This window comes from Marmota monax, unplaced genomic scaffold, assembly GCF_021218885.2.
Source record: "Marmota monax isolate L192 unplaced genomic scaffold, Marmota_monax_Labrador192_F-V1.1 WCK01_AAM20220418_F8-fsc00134, whole genome shotgun sequence".
Classification (NCBI taxonomy): Eukaryota; Metazoa; Chordata; class Mammalia; order Rodentia; family Sciuridae; genus Marmota; species Marmota monax.
The window spans coordinates 4,057,078-4,076,838 of NW_026692281.1; the positions used below are offsets into that span (position 1 = coordinate 4,057,078).

A 19,761-nucleotide genomic window follows, 5' to 3' on the forward strand; every position below is an offset into this window, starting at 1 on the left:
AGCATTGTTAAGTGAAATAAGCCACTCCCCCAAAACCAAAGGCCAGATGTTCTCTCTGATATGTGGATTCTAACACACAATGGAGGCAGGGATAATAGAAGTTGAATTAGATAAAGGGGAATAAAGGGAAGAGAGGGGATGGGAATAAGATGGACAGAATAAATCAGACATAACTTTCCTATGTTCATATATAAATACACAAACAGTTTAACTCCACATCATGTACAACTACAAGAATAGGAAGTTATACTCAATGTATGTATAATATTTCAAAATACATTCTATTGTTATGTATAACCAAAAAGAACAAAAGAAAAGCAGCATTGCTTCATGAAGAAAGCCCTGAACAAATTAATTACAAAAGGTTCATAACTCAACATAATAATGGCTATGTATGACAAAATCATAGCCAATATAGCAGAGGGGTGGGAGGGGAAGGAAGGGGGCACGAGGTTAGAAATGATGGTGGAATGTGATGGACATCATTACCCAAAGTAAATGTGTGAAGACATGAATTGTTGTGAATATAATTTGTATACAACCAGAGATATGAAAATTTGTGCTTTATATTTGCTATATGAATTGTAATGCATTCTGCTAGCATATATAAAGAAAAAAAAGGAATGCATTTTCTCTAAGACCAGGAATAATACATTTCTCTAAGATCAGGAATAATAATAAGTTTCCACTCTTGCCACTCTTATTCAATATATTACTAGAAATTTTAGCACAAACAATTTGGCCAGAGAAAAATATAGTTATACAAATTGAAAAGACAAGTCGAATTACCCTGGTTTGTAGAAGATATGGTTCCATACTTAGAAAATCCAAAAGACTCCACAAAAAGACTTAGATCTGATAAATTCAGCAAAGTAGCTTTTCTATACACCAATAATGAATTTACTGAGAAACAAATCATGGAAATAATCCCATTGACAAAATAAAATAAAATACCTTCAAAAATAAATAAAATACCTAGGAATATTCCTAATTAAGGAAGTGTAAGAATTCTACATTTAAAATTATGGAACACTGAAGAAAGAAATTTGAGTAGACACTAGAAGATGGAAAGAATTCCTATGTTCATGGATTTGGAGAATCAATATTGTTAAAATGGCAATACTACCAGAGGTAATCTACAGACTCAATGCAATACCCATAAAATAACAATGACATTTTGCATAGAAGTAGAAAAAAATCTATAAGGCATTAATTTTAAAAAACTACCAAAAAATAGGAGGAAGACAGTAGATTAGAGGAAAGGGAATAGAGGGAGGGAGGAAGAGAGGGAAAGGGAAGTATTGGGAACTGAAATGGAGCAAATTATATTCCATGAATGTCAAAATGAACTCCAGTATTATGTATAAATACAATGTGCTAATAAAAAGAATTATATTTAAAACATTAAAAATACTTATCAATGAGTTTTCCCCTAATCAATGGTGTCTGGTATTAACATTGCCACATCAACTTTGTTTTTGTTATTATTTGCCTAGTATATTATTTTCCATTCTTTGCTTTCATTTTTTTGGCATATTTATGTCTTAAACATTTCTTGTAAACTGCAAGGACCTAGCTTTTGTTTTCGTCACTTTTATTCCAATAAGCCATTTAGTTATAGTAACTGTCATTTAACCCATTAAGTTATAGTAACTTCATTGCGTATATATTCAAACTAATTTTTTCCTTATATTTTGAGATTTTTGGATATCAATATTTTTCTGTTTTTTCCTTCTTTCCTATTTTTCTTAAGATGGATTTCTTAAATTCTATTTTTCTTTATTTTGATTTGAGAGTTAAATATGCTGCTTTTCACCTTTAATATTTACTCTTGTAATTATATAACAAATTTAAATGTAAATTATATCTTGAAACTCCTCCCCCAATATGAAATGCTTTAAATATTATCTTCACATTTTGTTTTATGTTTTTATTACATATTACTTCATTTTTTGTTTAACACATACCATTTTAATGGCTTTATTAAGATATAATATATTCAATAAATTGCACATGTGTAAAATGTGACATTGCATAACTTTTGACACATGTGTACAGCCACAAAACCATCATCTTAATCAAGATAATAAACATATTCATCACTCCCAAATGTTTCTTTGTGTCCTTCATAATTTCTCCCACCCATCCTGGGGCAACCACTAGGTGCTTTTTGTTAGTATAGATAAGTTTAAATCTCAAGAAGTTCATATAATTCAATTATACAGTCCACATTGTTTATATTTTTCATTCAGCAAAATTATTTTTAATATTCATCCTTTTTTGATTGTGCTGGTGATTCATTCCTCTATATTGTTGAGTAGTATTCCATTGCTTATTCATTCATCTGTTAATAGAAATTCATGCTATTTCCAAATTGGGCTTATGATAAATGAACATTCATGTAAAGGCTTATACTGGTGTTTCATTTTCTTTCTCTTCAGTATATATCTATGAGTGGAAAGAGAAGGTCATATTGTAAATACATGTTTAACTTTTTAAGAAAATACCAAATTGTTTTTCAAAGTAGTTGCATTGTTTTACATTCCACCCATCATTTCTTCCATATCTCCACTAATAATGGTATCACATGTGGTTTTAATTTGCATTTCACTAATTACTAATAATGTTAAATATATTTTCTTGTGCTTATTTGCAATCTATATTGCTTTAATTTTATTTATCCATTCATCTGTTGATAGACACGTAGGCTGAATACATATATTGGCTATTGTGAATTGTGCTGCGGTAAACATGGGTATGCATGTATCTCTAAAGTATACTGGCTTAACTTCTTTTGGATAAATACCAAGGAATGGTATGGTTGAAACATATGGTATTTCAATGTTTAATTTTTTGAGGAACATCCATAATGATTTCCATAGTGGCTGTGTTAATTTACATTTTTATCGACAGTGTATAGGAGTTCCTTTTCCCCCACATATTCACCAGCATTTATTGTTGTTTCCAACACTCTTTTGAAAACAGGTTTTAATTTTGATGAAGTCCAAATTATGTTTTTAATTTATTTGATTTAGCTTTTTTTATTTTTCTTTTGATTAACATGTTAATGGCACATTCAGTGATATTTCTACATAAGCATACAACATACACTAATCAAATCCAACCTTGCTTTATCCATCATCCCCAACAACGTATCCTGCCCAACTCTAGTTATCATTACTCATACATGAGAGACAACATACTGTACTTGTATTCGTCTTGTTTATGTCATTTAATATCATGCACTATGTTTTCTCTCCATTTTGCTGCAAATGAAAAGATTTCATCTTTTCATGCCTGAATATTATTACATTGTGTTTATCTCTGTGTGTTTCTGTGTGTGTATAATATATGTATGATATCACATTTTCTTCATATGTTGATGGGCATCTGGGATGATTCCATATCCTGTCTTCTGTTTATAGCGCCACAAATAGACATGGACATATATGTATATCTTTGGTATGTTTATTTCATTTCCTTTGGATACATACAAAGAAGGGGGGTAGCTGGATAATATGGTGCATGTTTTTATGGGTCAAACTTTGGTGGCATATCTAAGAATTGCCTACTCAATGTCAGCTTAGACTACCATAACACTATACCACAAACTGGGAAAATTAAATATTTATTTTCTCAACCTGGAGGCTAAAAGTCCAAGATCAAGGTATGAGCATGGTTGATTCCTGGTGAGATCTCCCTTACTGGCTTGAAAATAGATGCTTCTTTTTTTTTCACTGTGTCTTCTTAAGGACTTTACTCTGTGAAAAAAAAGAAACCATCTATTATTAAGATATGTAAGAGAGACATATCTGGTGCCTCATTCTTATAAGGACAGTCATTGGAATAGAACCACACCATTATGACCTCATTTAGCCTTGAGTAACTCCTTAATATAGTCCCACTCAGGTTGGACTTCAATATATAAATTGGAGGTTGCATTGGGGGCCACAATTCAATTTATAATATCAAGGAACAAGGATTTTCTCCTAAAAGTTTATAGTTGGTGGTTTTACATTTAAGTGCATGAGCCATTTTTTTATTTGGTGTAAGATATGGACCAAACTCCTTTCTTTGCATATTAATAACCAATTGTTTTAACATCACATATTGAAAAAACAGTCATTTCACCACTCAATTGCCCCCAAACTCAGTTTTCCATTTATTGTGTGTGTTTATTTTTGAATTTTTAATCCATTTAATTTTTTTTATATATCTATCATTATATATCTATCATTATGCCAGGACCACATGTCTTTACTGATTACTGTTTTTTTTTGGGGGGGGGGGCGGTGAATACCAGGCACTCAGGGGCACTCAACCACTGAGCCACATCCCTAGCCCAATTTTGTATTTTATTTAGAGACAGGGTTGCTTAGCACCTTGCTTTTGCTGGCGCTGGCTTTGAACTCACCACCCTCTTGCCTCAGCCTCCTGAGGAGCTGGGATTACAAACGTGCCAACACACCCAGCCTGATTACTTGTATAGTAATTTCAGAAATCAGGAAGCAACCGTATGTCTTTTTGTCAAGATTACTTTGGCTATCCTGATGCCAAGTGGGATTTATATCATTTTATCCATTTCTGAAAAAGCCTGCTGAGTTTTTAATTGAAATTGCAATGAATCTATATATCAATTTAGGGATAATTATAACATCAGAATCTTAACAGTTTTCCAATCCATGAATAATATATACCTCTCAGTTTCTTTAGGTCTTCTTTAAGTACTGTAAGATACATTTTATAGTTATCATTTATTGATGTTTGAATCTTGAACATCTTTTGTCAGATTTATTCCTAAGTATTTCCATATTTTTGGTGCTATTGAAAGTGGCACTTTTTGAATTTTACATTTTTGATATCAGATTTGGGTATCATATAAGATCATTTTATACTGAATTTGTCTTCTGCAGTATTATTAATATCACTTATTTATTTCCAGGATATATTTTGCAGATTTCATCAGATTTTTCCACATTAAATAATCATGTTGCTTATGAATAAATAAACTTCACTACTTCCTTTCTAAACTGTATGCCTTTTGTTAATATTTCTTGTCTTGTTGAACTCACTTGAACTTCCAGTACAATGTTAAATAGAAATATCGAGAGCAGTCATCATTTTCTTATTCCTGATCTTATAGGGAAAGCAGTCTTTTTATTCAATATAATTTATTTTGTATGTTTTGAGTTCATCCTCAAAACACAGTTGACAGATTTTTTTTCTAATTGTACAATGCTATATTATGGAGGAGGGAAGGGCGTGTTTGATAAAAGTAACACACTTTTCTTCCCTCTGCTGTATTACTCTCTTAGTATTGTGCTTATTGTGGATATTTTGCTCACTTAGATGGTTTGGGCAGTTCTCACAAAGTAATTTTGTCTGTACATTTTTATTTACATATTTCTGAAATAATGATGACCTTGGATTTACTAATCTGCTACCCTGCTGATGTCATGGCATTGCTATAATTTTATATGTTATGTTTGCAAAATATATTACTCCAGCCTAGAAAAAGATAAATTTTCTGTTAAATTTTTTATCATAATAAAAGTATATTGAATGTTATATTTGCATTTAGTAGAGTAAGCATATACTATATTCCCCTGATTTAATATGTTGTGAAATATACTACTACATTTCCCAGTGTAAAACTATTCTTCATTCCTGGGATAAACCTAATTTGATCATTTACTTTTCCATATATTTCTGTATTTTGTTCACTAATGTTTTGTTTATGATTTTGCATTCATATTCAAAAGTGAGAATGACCTCTAATTTTCCTTTGTCATCTAGCTCTTGTTTGGTTTCTGTATGAATCTGATGCTAAACTCATTACAATACTTGGGAATTATTCCCTTTCTTCCTGTATTCTAGAAGAGTATCTATAAGATTGAAATCATAATTTACTCAGATAAAAAGACATCAGAGATGATTTAAAGGTTAAGAAAAAATTTTCATTGTGAGATCAATTTTTTAGTTATGAAAGAATTATTCAAAGTTTTAATTTTATTGAATCATTTTGGGGAAGTTATATTATTCTAGGCAAATATTCATTTTGTTTTGTAGTACCCTCTTTGGTATCCTTATAATCACTGAAAAGTTTATAGGTGTGAGACTTTTCTTAATCCTAATATTGCTGTTTTATATTTCCTTTACTCAATCTTAACAAGAATTCATTAATATTTTTAACACATGAAATTTTATGTCTGTTGATACTCTCTATTGTATATTTGCTTTCCTTTTCATCTGTGACTATTGTTATCCTTATCATTTTTCTTATTCCATTGGTCTTCTCCTGGTTTTATTACTTATATGCATACCATCTTGATTTTCACACTTCTTTCTTTTCTAATATGAATATTTTAAGCTGCACTATTAAGTACATATATATTGAGAATTTTTATAACTTCAAAATAAATTAAATGTTTTATAATTATGTAGTGGCATTTTTTTAGTAATGTTTTGCCTGATATGTTTGGTTTGCTGCTAACATAACTCTGCAGCTCTTTTTTTTTTTTTTAGTTACTATTTGCCCACTACATTTATCTCCACTTGTATTAATACTGCTGGTCACAGTATTGTTCTATTTTAAATATATCCTTTGTAGTTAAATATAGATGGACTTCCTATTTTATCCATTCTGAACAGTCTTTTAACTGGATAATTTAGTAGATTTACCTTTGCTATTATTACTAATACACTTGGATTTATTTCTACCATCTTATTTTGTAATTTCTCCAGTATCTTCTTTTTCTATTCTCTTTTTTTCTTTTTTACCTTTTTCCCCTTCCCACTTTGGAAGTTAGGAGTTCTGTTTTTGTACTTTTAGCAATTACTCTAGAAAATTTAAGATGTATGGTTAACAAAGAAAATTAATCCATATTCTGTATAATCCTCTAGGGACCTCAGAAAATTTTATGTCCATTTACCGCCTCCTAGCATGATCCTATCCCTAGTATTTTAGTTCTTTTTTAACTCTATAATTTGGCAATATGGTGAAGATTTCACCTCCCAAATATTTAAAGCTCTGCATGCACATTAACCTTTTAATTTTACCCATCCTTTCTTTTTTCATCTCAGGCTTTCCAACTGGGATCACTTTGTGCCTTTAATACATTCTATAGAATTTCCTTTAGCAAAGAACTCTTGATGGAAACCATCTCCGCTTTTGTATTGTTTTGATTTGATTGAAAATGTCTTTATTTTTCTATCATTTGAAAAAAATTGCAGTAAAATGAGAATTGAACCCAGGACCTCATGCATGATAAGCAAGTGCTCTACCACTGAGCTACATCCTGTCATTATTATTATTATTATACCAGGGATTGAACCCAAGGACATTTAACCACTGAGCCACATCCTCAGTCCTTTTTATTTTTATTTTTTAAATTTTGAAATAGGGTCTTGCTAGGTAGCTTACAACCTTGCTAAATTGCTGAGGCTGGCTTTGAATTTGTGATCCTCCTGCCTCTGCCTCCCAAACTGCTGGGATTATGGGTGTGCACCACCATATCTGACTCCTTAGTCTTCATTCTTAATAGATAGTTTTATAGGGTATATTAGTCAGCTTTCCATCACAGTGACAAAACACCTTAGAGAATTAACACATAAAGAGGAAGAATTTATTTTGGCTTGTAGTTTCAAAAGTTTCAGTCCATTTTTGCTTGTATCAGTTGGTTTTGGTCCTTTGGTGAGGCAGAGCATCATGATGAAGAGTATGTGATAGAAAAAAGTTGCTCACCTCATGGTGGTGGGGAAGTAAAGAGAGAGAAAAATGTTGGGGTCCCAGTATCCCCTTCAGGGCATGTTCCCAGTGACTTAACTTCCTTTCACTAAACCCAGCCTCCAAAAGGCTCCACCACCTCTCAATAGCACCATCAGCTGGTGATCAATCCTTCAGTACATGAGCCATTAGGGAAACATTTAAGATCCAAACCATAACACAGAGTATAGAATTTGAAATTGACAATTGTTCTTTCCTAGCACATTGGCAATACAAATTCATTTATTTTTCTCATTTTCATTGTAATGAGAAGTCAACTATCAGTCTAACTACTATTGCTGAATAGGTAATCTCTTTGAGCCCTTTTTCAGAATTTTATTTTTTTCTCTGGGGTTGTACTGTTTCACTATGATAGTTCAAGAGTAAATAACTTTTCTTAGGATCCACTAGGGATTTGGAATCCAAAGGTATGTGCCTTTCATCAATTAATTTAAAAATATCTCTATTCTCTTTTTCTGGAAGTCTAATTAGATGCATATTAGAGCTTCTCATTCTGTTTTCTTTCTCTCTCAATTTTCCATCTCTATGCTGTCTGTGCTATATCCTAGGTGATTTCTTCATTTATGTCTTCCAGTCCATTACTTTTGTCTATGTCCATTGAATTTTCTTTTAACTTAAATTATGGCATTCTTATTTCTAAAGGCATATGTGTGTGTGTGTGTGTGTGTGTGTGTGTGTGTGTGTGTGTGTGTGTGTGTGTATATATATATATATATATATGTATATATAAAGAGAGAAAGAGAAAGAGAGGGAGAGAAAGAATATGCATGAATATATTTGTATATGAGCAAAGAGGGGAAGGAGAAGACCATACAATGCATAATTGGCTCCAAACTTGAGCCACTTAAATGGAAATTTCTCATAAGTTAACCCTGAATTATGGCTGAGTTTAAAGACTCCTTCACAAGTTTTAAAAACTTATCCCCTTTCAACTCTCTTTGCTACAGTTCATGTTTTGAGAATTGGGTCACAATCTGCATTTGTCTAAGATGGTCCTATATCTTCTGGTTAGGATTTTTCATCCAAAACCTAATTAAGTTTTCTCATGTCCTGATGCATCTTTCCATAGTTCTATACAAATATGATTTCCAGAGCCAAGACAAAACAGATGCAGGCAGTTAAAACTAATTCTTTGGCCATTAGATTTGTAATCACTTTCATTCCCATTCCACTTCAGCCTGTGGTGATGACTCATCCCTTATAGAGCTCAGGGACTGCGCTCTCTCTCTCTCTCTCTCTCTCTCTCTCTCTCTCTCTCTCTCTCTGTGTGTGTGTGTGTGTGTGTGTGTTTTCCACATGTTTTAGCCAGGGGAGAATCCCATCTATCCATCATCCATCACAGCTCCTGATACACATGATCAACCAGAGGATCAAGCTAAAGAGACAGAGAGAATATAGAGCAGTGGCCATGGGGGATAACAGACCCTTAGAAGTCCATTCAGTGGAATAAGATCAATGTTAATGTTATCTAGTCCTGGCCTAAGTAATAGATCCTTGGTGGTACCAGGAGCAGATTTCTACCTACTCCTGGCAGCCTTGAAGTTTCTATTCTGTCCTTGCCCAAATCTCATTTTATTTTCCTCTGGAGTGGGACACTGGAGAACAGAGTCCTGATCCCCTTTGTTTGAGGATGCAGTAATAATAGTGACCATATGATGAATCATTCACACTTTAACTCAAATGTTACTACTTCTAGGAAGTAATCTTCCTGTAGGAAGCTCAATTGCTCATCTGGATGTGAGCCTGAGTTTGTTCTTTCTTCTACAGTATATATACTTATTACACATGCTCCATCTCCTCTGAATTAAAATGATCCATATACCTGTTAATTTTCACATTATTCTACATTTTTTGGAAGCAAAGGTCTTATCGTTCTCATGTACTTCCTTGCCACAGTGTCTAGCACAATGTAATAATGAATAATAAAATAACAGAATAATGAAAAATCTACATGTGTCTTTTTGGTTTGAATAGGAGGTGGCTCCTCAAAGCTCCTGTGTTAATTTAGGAATGTTTATGGCAAAATGACTAGATTGTGGGAGCTGTAATCTAATCAGCCCATCCTAGTTTGAATAGACTGAGATACAGCAGTGAGAAAAACAGATCAAAATCCTTGTTCTAAAATAGTTTTGGGGAAGCACTTACAGAATGGCAGTATGCAGAGCTTCTAGGAACCTCTCCCCAACAAAGTAAGCATAACTGGTAAAATATACATAAATCAACCATTTAAGTCTCTAGAAGTGTTCTAAGGCCATACATCAAATAGAAATCATTTGTTCAAGCCAGGTATGGTAGTGCATACTAGAGGCTCAGGAGGCTGAGGCAAGAGAATCACAAGATAAAAGCCACCCTCAGTGACTTAGCAAGGCTCTAAGCAACTTAGCAAGACCCTGTCTCAAGATTTTAATTTTTTTTTTAAAGGGGTAACTCAGTGGTTAAGAGACTCTTGTTTTAATTCATGGTACTCCCCACATGATTTTTCAAGCCAATCTATATCTTGGTAAGAAAAGTGGGATTCTGCAGCATTTAAAACACAGCCCATCACCTACAGATACTTACAGAACTCTCCACTTAACAATAGCCAAATATGTAGTCTTCTGAGGTACACATGAAAAATAATCCAGGGCAGTCCATATTGGCTACAGGATAAGCCTCAACAGATTTAAAAGTGTTGAAATAATGTAAAATCTGCTTTCTAAACTTAATGCAATAAAACTTGAAGTAAAAATATGGAGAGAATTTGGAAAATTCACAAATATGCAAAATTAAACAACATAGTCAACAAATAGGTCAAAAAAGAAATCACAAGAAAAAAATAGAAAACTACTTTCAGAAGAATAAAAATTATGACACAACCTGCCATCACTTATTGGATGTAGTGCTTGTAGAGGAATTTATAGCTGTAAGCACTTGTACTTTTAGAAAGATTGCAAAATAACCTAAACCGCCACCTTAAAAACTGGGGAAAGAGGAGAAAAGGGCAGAAACTAATGAAATAGAGAATAGAAAAACAACAGGGAGAATCAGCAAAACCAAAAGATGAATGGTTCTTTGAGCAAAAATGACAGACCTTTATGTAGGCTGATGAAAGAGCACTAGAAGTATTCAAATTATTATTATTATTATTGTTATTATTATTATTATTTTGCAGTGCTAGAAATAAAGCATAGGTTCACACATTCTAGGCAATTTCTCTACCACTGATATAAACCCCTGTCCACAAATTATTAAAATTAGAAATGAAAGAAATATCAGTACTCCCTTCCTTTTCATGGCCAAATAAAATTCCATTGTATGGATACATGAACATATTATCACATTTTATTTATCTATTCATCACTTAGTAGTCATTGAGTTGTTTACAGCCTTTGGTTTCTATTAATAGCACTGTTATGAACATTCATGTACAAATTTTGCATAGATGTATGTTTTAATTTCTTTTTGAGTATATACCTGTGTGTAGAATTGATGGTCAAATGGTAATTTTATTTTTAACTTTTTGAAGAATTGTCAGACTGTTTTTCAAAGAAGCTAAACCAGCAAAAGCAGTTTACCTGCAATGTGTGAGCATTCTACATTTTCCACTTCTCTTCAACAATTATTATTGCCTGGCTTTTTTTTACTACAGACATCCTAATATGTGTAAACTGGTATGTCATTATAGTTTTGATTTGCATTTTCCTAATGATAAATTATATTAAGTATTTTTTCTTATTTATTGACCACTTGTATTTCTTCTATGGAAAAATGTTCATTTGGATCATCTACCCATTTTAAAATTGATTTGTTTGTTGCTATGATTTGAATGCTTGTGTACCCCCAAAGATTCATGTGTTGAAATCCTACCCTCCAAAGTGATGATATTAAGAGATGGGGCCTTTGAGAGGTAATGAGGTCAAGGGTAGAGCCCTCATGAATGTTATTAGCCCTTATAAAGAAACTCTAAAGAGCTAGCTAGCTATCTCTACCATAAGAGGACACAGCTTAGAAGGTATAATCTATGAACCAGAAAGCAGATCTTCAAACAGACACCAGGTCTGGCAAGTCTAAAATTTGTTCTTGTTCTTTCCAGTCAATAAATTTCTAATATTTAGAGCTGCTTAGTTTCTGGTATTTTGTTATTGCCCCACAAATGGATGAAGACATTTGTCTTTTTATTGCTGGATTGTAAATATTTTCTATAAATTCTGGAAGCAATTTCATTAGATATATTACTTGCAATAGTATATCCCACATTGTTGTTTGTCTTTTTCTTTCTATTGTCTTATCATGCACAAAATATATAATTTTGACAAAGCCATATCCATCCGTTTTTCTTTTGTTGCTTCTACTTATGGTATCATATCTAAGATCTCAAGAATTCACTTTTAAGTTCTCTTATAAGAGATTTATGGTTTTACCTCTTAAATTTAGGTGTGACTCCTTTTGAATTATTTTTCTTGCATTGTGTGAGGTTCGACTTCATTCCTTTACATATGAGTATATTATTGTTTCAATACCATTTGTTAAAAAGAATTTTTTGTCCTATTATGCTATCTAAAATCAATTGAGCATGATTGTTCAGGTTTAATTGAGGAGGGTATTGGGATTAAACCCAGGGGTGCTTAACCACTGAACAACATCTCCAGCCCATTTTCAATTTTTATTTTTGAGACACAGTCTTGCTAAATTGCTCAGGGCCTTGCTAATTTGCTGAGGCTGGCTTTGAACTTGGTGATCTTCCTGCCTGAGTCTCCTGAACCACTGGGATTACAAAGGTGTGTGCCACTGCATCTGGCTTAGGTTTAATTCTGAACTCTCTATTAGTTCCATTGATCTATACTTCTATATTAGTGCCACTACTACACTGTCTTGATTACTATGTATTTTTAGTAAATTTTAAAATTGGAATACAACTTTGTTGTTTTTAAAGATTGTTCTGGTTATTGTGACTCTCTTACATTTCCACATAAACTCCAGAATTATTTGTCAATTCAAAAAGAAGCCTTACTTAGGTGTTACTCTTAGCCCTCTTCTGTTTTTCACTTTATACTTCTGTATTAATCAGGATGTTCTAGAGAAACACAACTGATAAGTTATAGAGATGATAGATGATAGGTAGATAGATAGATGATAGATAGAAAGATAGATAGATAGATAGATAGATAGATAGATAGATATTAGGAATTGGCTCATATGATTATGGAGCCGGGCAAGTCTAAAATTTGCAGTGTGGGTTTTCAGGCTTGAGACCCAGGAGAGTTGATACAGTTCCAAACGATGGAAAGTCTAGTGGAAACGCTGTCAAGCTGGAAATCCAGGGGAGCCAATGATACAGGTAAAACTTGAAGGCAGGCAACTGGGGATTTAACTTTCACTTTGGGAGGCTGGTCTTTTTATCTATTCAGGCCTTCAACTGATTGGATGAGGTTTAACCACATATTTTATTCAAGGTTCACTGATTTAAATGTCAATCATATACATAAAGACCTTCTGAGTTGACACATAAAACTAACCACCATATCCTTCTCTGTAGTAGTTAAAAATTTCATCTAAACTATGATTAACAAATTTCTATGTTTAGTCATATAGTTCATATAGTCATAATATGCCTGTTAGGCATATTTATATACCACCTTCCTAGTTCTCATATTTATCTGAATATTTATTGAATTCCTCAAACTAGGTTTTTTCAAAACTAGATTTATCCTTTCTGTCTCCCCTGTCAAGCAAGCAAAGATACTGGCTACTCATTGCCTTCACTTACTTCACAAAGCCAAAAATTTGACAGTCATCCTAGGTGGCTTCCTTTCTTTCATCCCTACCACTCATTATCTAACACAGTTAGATTCTATCCATTCCTGCCCTGTAACCCTCCTATTATCTCATTCTCCTAAGTGCACCATCTCATCACCATCCCCACTTCCACTGCCCTGCTCTAAACCTTTATTCTCTCTTACTTGGGCAAGAGCTCATAACTAGTCTCCCTTATTGTAGCCTCATTTCCTATGTACCCATTTTATAGGTTGCTTCAAATGTTATCTTTTAAAATCATATCTGAAAAGTGGAATGGATCTGACCAAATTTTCGTATTTGCATGCATGGATGTGGCACATAGTCTTGGCATTGGGTGTATCCTCAGGACACTAATTATAAAAATAAAGTAAACTCTAAATGAATTGAAGAGAAATCCTTAGAATGGGGGGAGGGGAGGAGGGGGCAAGGAGGAAGTGCTAGGGATTGTATCAGAGTGGGTTGTGTTCCATGTTTTTTGTGATTATGTCAAAGTGTGTTCTGGCATTGTATCATAACTAAAAAGAATTAAAAAATAAAAATTAAAAATATGATAAGACCATGAAGATGAGTAGGTGGAAAGACTGGTTACTTTATGATATACTTTGATATAACCTAATGAGAGTGTTTGAGTTAAAATTAGCATTTAGACAGTAGGTAAAAAATTTACCTCTTGTAATATATCTGCCTGCTTAAAACGCTCTAAATGGCTTATATGAGTGCAGTGGAACACATTTGTAATTCTAGCAACTTGGGAGGATGAGGCAAGAGGATCACAAGTTCAAGGTCATCCTTGGTAACTTAGCAAGAATCTCACTACTTACCAACACACTGACTCAAATTAAAAGATAAAAAGGACTGGGGATGTAGTTCAATGGTAAAGCACCCCTAGGTTCAATCTCCAGTACCAAAAGTAAATAAAAGTAAAACCCTCCAATAACTATTTAATATACAAAATATATTAAGGTTTGAATAAGTCCCCTGATATGATCAAGTTACTTCAAGATATGGATCCTGACTTCTTCTCCAACTTCATCTCTACCTAGACTTTCTTGCCTCTACCTACATTTTATGATTTAGAAATGTCAAAGTGAATACTACTTACAGAATACATCATGTCATTTTATACCTTTGCACATGTTATCATTTCCACCTAAACTTTTTGCTCCCACCCCCTTACTCCTCTGGAAAACTTCAATGCATCATTCAGTATCATTGCCTTTCTACAATTATATTTCTACAGAGCCCCAGAGTTGTACCTAATCATCCCCTTCTCTGGGTATTTCTATACCTTGTACTTTCCTACATTTTTGTTCTTTTCCTAATGTCTTATAATTAGATTTATTGTATATCTCTCCTATTAGGAAAAAAGGGGGAGTATGTGTCATTGTGCACTCATTTCAGTGTCCCACTCAGAGCCCGGGTCATATGGAACTCAATAAATATTCGAAAATAAGTTATTGCTGAATGAATGTATAAACAACTGATTCAAATGAAAATGGGTTTCACCTGCTATTTAAATGCTGCTGGAACCCAAATATTTTTGCAAGGCCTTTCCTAAACTCCAGACCTATATCCAGCTGTTACTTTAACATTTATATTTAGATGCAATAAATCTAAGTAAATCTGTCCTGACACCTCTCAAATCTGTTTCTTTAACTTATATAGGTGAATGAAACCATTCATTCACTCAGGAATGCAGTTCCCAAATCTGGAACATACTCGACTTCCTCAATCCCTGTCCTTCAGCTTCTGTTACCTTCCCTCCAGTCAGCCACAGAGTATTACTGATCCTAATTCCATAACTTTTCTTATATTGGTTCTTTTATTTTCTATCTGGCCAAGGGAGGGCATTAAATGTGGTGATCCACACAGGGAGGAAGAGGTAAAAAAAAAAAAAAAAAAAAAAAAAAAAAACTGTGCTGAACCTGAAGAGTTGTGAAGCTCAAATAAAAGTAGGTAAGAAAGACCCAAGAGGACTCTTAACATGTTTCTAATTCCTATGCTAATATAACTGCCAATACCTTTCCCTCACTTCACCACTTCAAAGAAAGGAAGTGCCAAGACCAGGCAAGAATGCTAGTCTTGTAATCTGATACTAGGGTATGATCTTTAGCATTGAGGTTAGAATAGACAGCATTACTCATAGAACAAAATTAAATTGAATAGCTACTATACTCCCATTTAGATAGATAGGATAAAGAAGTGATTAAGAGTAGATTTCTGGGGCTGGGGTTGTGACTCAGCTGTAGAGCACTCGCCTAGCATGTGGGAGTCACTGGGTTCGATCCTCAGCACCACGTAAAATTAAATAAATAAAATAAAGGTTAAGAAAAGAGTACATAGCCTGGGTTTGATTTACAGTACCTACATATGTTACCTTGGGAAAGAAATTTAATATTTCTTCTTCATACATAAAAGGATAATTATAGTACCTATGGGTCATGAGGTTGTTATAAAGATTAAAAGAAGGAATCACCCATCTTCACTAATTATCCATGCTCTTTAGCAGAGGTGGTATCACATTCTGAGTCTATCAGAAAGGGGTGTTAGTTTGCCAGACAAGGAACTAGGATTGTGATGGTGCTGTCAGAGAAGGACTGACTAGAAATGGGAAGCCCGAGAGAAAGGTTCTTCATGGACAAGTGCAGAGGGCTATATAAACAGAATAATCTCCTAGACATGTAAAAAACTAAAAAAAACTCAACACCAAAAAACCTAAAAAAAGAAATAACAAACACACAAACAATCCAATCAATAAATGGGCCAAGGAGCTGAACAGACATTTCTCAGAAGATATATAATCAATCAACAAATATATGAAAAAAATGCTCAACATCTATAGTAATTAGAGAAATGCAAATAAAAACTACTCTAAGATTTCATCTCACTCCAATCAGAATGGCAGTTATCAAGAATACAAGCAACAATAATAAGTGTTGGCAAGGATGTGGGGGGAAAAGGCACACTCATACATTGCTGGTGGGACTGCAAATTGGTGCAGCTGATATGAAAGCAATATGGAGATTCCTTTGAAAACTTGTAATGGAACACCATTTTACCCGCTATCCCTCTCCTCAGTCTATACCCTGAAGACTTAAAAACAGCATAATGCAGTGAGGCAGCTAAGTTTATAGCAGCATAATTCACAATTGCTAAACTATGGAAGCAACCTAGATGCCCTTCAATAGATGAATGGATAAAGAACTCTGGTACATATATACAATGGGATATTACTCAGCATTAAAAGAGAATTAAATTATGGCATTTGAAGGTAAATAGATGAGTTGGAGAATATCATGCTAAGTGAAATAAGCCAATCTCAAAAAACCAGGGGCAGAATGTTTTCTCTGATAAGTGGATGCTAATCCATACGGGGGGTGAGCATGGGATGAGTGGAGGAACTTTGGATGGGGCAAAAGGCAGGAGTGGGCAAAGGGGTAGAAAAGTTGGTGGAATGAGATGGGCATTATTACCCTATGTACATGTATGATTGCACAAATAGTGTGATTCTACTTCATGCACAACCAGAGAAGTGAAAAATTCAGCTCCATTTGTGTACAATGAATTGAAGAGCTTTCTACTGTCATGTATAACTTATTAGAACAAATAAATAAATAAAAAGAGAATCGGTGTGCTAAAGAACAAAAGAATAGTTGGTCTAGTATTTGACATTGCTGGCTTGGAACCTACACTGACATTCCTGGTTCTGACATTCCTGATCTCAGGTAAGTTGTTTAGCTTTTTTGCACCTGTTTCTTTCCATTCTTGTCATACAGAGAACAAGAGTCATGCATTCCCATAGGGCTCTTCTGAAAATGAAATGATGAAATCCCTATGGAACACTTAGCATTATCACCTGGAACAAATGAGTACCAGGTATTCTTATCATCAGTATTATTACTACAATCTGAAACTGGGGGCTTTGGGACTCTCTTCCCTAATGTCTTACTCCAAGAAAAATAAAATTAGACTTGGGCAAGGACAAAATAGAAGCTTCAGAGCTTCCAGGAGCAGGCAGTAATCTGCTCCTGCCATGACAAAGGATTTATTTCATAGGCCAGGACTGGATCACATTAAACTTGGCCACATTCCTCTGTGTGAACTTCTAAAAGAATCTGACACCCCAATGGCCACTGCTCTGCATTCTCTCTACCTCTTTACCCTAACCTTCTGGGGAAACAAGAAAGATACTTGGCTTTGATCACATATGTGAGGAGCCTGGGAGGGACAGGTGGGGTTCTCCCCTGGCCAACACACGCACACACACACACAAACACACACAAACACACACACACAAACACACACACACACAAGAGGGAGCAGAATATGAGCTCTATAGAGGATGAGTCATCTCCATGGGCTGAAGTGGAGTGGAAATTAAACTGATTACAAATCCAATGGCCAAGGAATTATTTTTAACCTCCTGCACCTGTTTTGTCTTGGCTCTGGGAATCACATTTGCACAGAACCAGGGAAGGATCTTGAGCTTTTAAGATGGATCAGGGGATGATAAATCTTGATCAGGCTTTGGAGAAAAAAAAATCTTACTCAGAAGTATAGGACCACTTTAGAAAAATGCAGATTGTGATCTCAGCCTCAAAACATGAACTATGACAAAGAGAGGTTCAAGGGGATAGTTATTTAGAGCTAGTGAGGGAAACTTAAATTCAGTCATAATTCAGGAATAGTCTATGGAGAATCTCCACTTGAGGGGCTGAAGTTTGGAGGAAAACATGCATTGGATGGTCTTTATCCTGCTTCTTTCTTCAGGATTAAGAATGCTGTGCATTTTCCTACCCATTAATCCAGTCTAACTTACAGCTGATTGCACTCTCTCTTTTGACTCACAATCCTTTACCTTCACCTTTCCCCAATTTCAGGGTTTCTCTGACTATGTTATGCATACAAATATTCCAGATGTTATTTCTTAGTCTAGGTGGTAGGGTAAGGGTATCTATTATGTTTTGTTATATTAATGTATATGCACTTTTGCATGGAAAAAACATTTTTTTGCTGGTTCTGGGGATTGAACTCAGGGCCTTGTGCCTGTTAGGCTAATGCATTACCACTAAGCTATATCCCCAGCCCTAAATAAATAAATAAGTTAAAAAACAAGGAAAGATGGAGCTTGTTAAACAAGTAGATTTTCCAAATCCATTTCCTCAAAGTTTCTGATTCAGTAAAATATTTCTGGTGATGGTGGTCCGCAATCCACATTTGAAGAAACAATACTCTTGTGGATTTCCTTGACAGAACCATCAGGAAATTCCATATATTGCATGGGCAGTCACTGATTATGCCACAGCAAGGCAAATGTCCCCAAGATGAAGATGATTATTGGTTGAGATAGATGTGTCAAACATCTCTAGATTTTTTTAATCAAAGTTCCATTAGCACATGCCTTTATCTATTTCATTCTTCACAATTAATGTTATTTGTCATGGACTGTACACTATTATGGTGCTAAACTAGGAGGGGATTATGTGCAATGAGAGATTTTCTTAATTTTTACTTCATCAATATATACTCATTGAACTATGTTTCAGATGTAAAATTTCATGCTGTCATTATGCATGTAAGGCCGATGCTGTTTCTTTATAGTCTGTTATCCAGATTTACCTTGTTTCTTGTTCTTCAGGGAGGCTCCACGTATTAAGCATATTTTGGGAAGAGAATGGTGTTGATGAATGGAAGAAGGTAGGAGGTCACGAAGGCTATAGAATAAGATAACAACAAACATTGGTAACATCTTATGAGGCAAACTGATGTCTCAGAATTCAACTTGACTTGGATGAAAAGGGTTTTGGAAGTACTAAGAGAAATAAAAGCTGTGGCTGTGGCTGTGACTCAGCGGTAGCACAGTTGTCTGGCATGTGTGAGGCATTGGGTTCGATTCTTAGCACTGTGTATAAAAAAATAAAACAAAGGCCCATCAACAACTAAAAATTTAAAAAAATAAATAAATAAAAGCTAAACAATGACAGTGATAATAGAAGCCCCCAAAACAGATCCTACTATGGGCATAGAGATGATCATCAACAAACTGAAAGGAAAGACAGGGATTTAGAGAGGACAATTTACTGTTCACATAATGCAATATTGAGATACATGTATGTGACAGTGATTACCATCTGTACACTACAAACTGATCTCACCATATTCCATAATAATAGATACGTAGGCAGATCTGTGGGCTCAGC

At 34.3% G+C, this 19,761-nt stretch overlaps 1 long non-coding RNA gene across 1 annotated transcript in view; it reads right to left on the minus strand.

The window, feature by feature from the left end:
* Window positions 1-1,257: 1,257 nt before the first annotated feature.
* Window positions 1,258-19,761, minus strand: part of LOC124090047 (uncharacterized) — a 58,959-nt gene continuing 40,455 nt past the window's right edge. The window contains exons 2-3 of the long non-coding RNA XR_006850932.2: window positions 3,642-3,761; window positions 1,258-2,448 (exon numbers count right to left, since the gene is read on the minus strand). This is a non-coding gene — a long non-coding RNA (uncharacterized LOC124090047). The remainder of the gene's footprint in view (window positions 2,449-3,641; window positions 3,762-19,761) is intronic.